Source organism: Haematobia irritans, chromosome 2 (assembly GCF_050003625.1).
Source record: "Haematobia irritans isolate KBUSLIRL chromosome 2, ASM5000362v1, whole genome shotgun sequence".
NCBI lineage: Eukaryota > Metazoa > Arthropoda > Insecta > Diptera > Muscidae > Haematobia > Haematobia irritans.
The window spans coordinates 80,728,670-80,730,034 of record NC_134398.1 but is presented as its reverse complement, the minus strand read 5'-3'; the positions used below and the strand labels follow the sequence as shown (position 1 = coordinate 80,730,034).

Below are 1,365 nucleotides of genomic sequence, written 5' to 3'. Positions count from 1 at the left end.
TCATACTGTTTTCTTCGCTGGGTATAAGAATTTCCTACTGAACAAGAAAATTTTATTCACCGATAACAAAGCATTCGTAAAAATAAACAAAATCCGAACTAAAACCAAGTTTCCTCAAAATTAGTAAAATTTCTTATAAAATGATAATTGCGACTTCCTTTACAATAGAAAGTTTTTCATACATACGAACAACACTTGGCATAGAAAAATATTTTAATTCATTCGTACTAAGAAGTATGCAATCCTTTCAAATCTTAAGGAAACACACTTGTTAGAATATAGGAAATTTTCCTATATTTCTATTGTCTACCTGTAATCGATACCTGTCATCGTAATCGATGTGTTTGCGCGTGGGTGTAATCGATATGTTTGCGCGTGGGTTGTTTTTTTAGTTGGAATCGCGTTGTTGTGGTATACGGAGAGATTGTTAAAAAATAATATGGTAAAATAATATAATAAGTAACAAATAAAATATATAAAATAATTATTATTTTAAATTAGTGAGAAAAATGTTCGTATTTGAAAATAAATCTATCAATGTTCGTGATAGTGTATAAAGAAAGAAAACACCAGCAGAATAACAACCCTTTCATTTGTCTTCATTTTGGAATCTTCAATTATCAGGTAATATTCAGTGACGCTAACCTTTTGTAACAAAAATGGTTTATGATTTTTTTTATATTTGTAGGTATTGAAATTGTAAAAGGAGGACAAAATCGTTACGCAGCAACTTATTAAAAGTGAAAGGTACAAGAAGAAGAAAAAATGCGTTTTGCAGTTGATGACATTACATGGAAATTGGAAATAGTGGAATAATAAACTAATATTTCAAGGCCAGTCGATGCTGTTGATTCTTAATAAATATATTCAATATATTAATAAAACATGTCTTTTATTGAAGATAAAATTGCTTATATAAATAAATAAAATTGTATTTAAAAACGAAGGTAAGCAGTTCTAATTATGAAGTAAAAGTTGTACCACAAATATGTAAGATTTGTCCAAATGAATGAAAAAATTTCAATAAACTCATTCCATATATGAATTCAAATCAGTTAAATTTTTTCATTCTGTAGCATAGTGGTATATAAATATAGGAAAATGTTAACTAATATATGGAATGCATTATTCCTAATTTCTACGAAAATCACATCGTTCAAACAAATAAAAATGTCTTTGGCGCTATACGAAGTTCAACTTTCTTCATAATGAGTTCATTTTAACTTAAAGAAGGGGTCACTTTTTTCTGGGTGCACTATTTTCCAAAATACATGCAAAAAAAAAAAACAACATTTTTAACAGAATTGAAGGTCACATATTAAAATGTGTTTCAGTATATTTAGGTGAATTGACACCTTTGACTAC

General features: G+C 27.7%; 1 long non-coding RNA gene across 1 annotated transcript; it reads left to right on the top strand.

Annotated features, from left to right (window-relative positions):
- The first annotated feature begins 429 nt into the window (after window positions 1–429).
- Window positions 430–884, top strand: LOC142223082 (uncharacterized). Its single transcript, XR_012718550.1, has 2 exons — window positions 430–624; window positions 689–884. It is a non-coding gene; the product is annotated as an uncharacterized LOC142223082 (long non-coding RNA).
- Window positions 885–1,365: the final 481 nt, after the last annotated feature.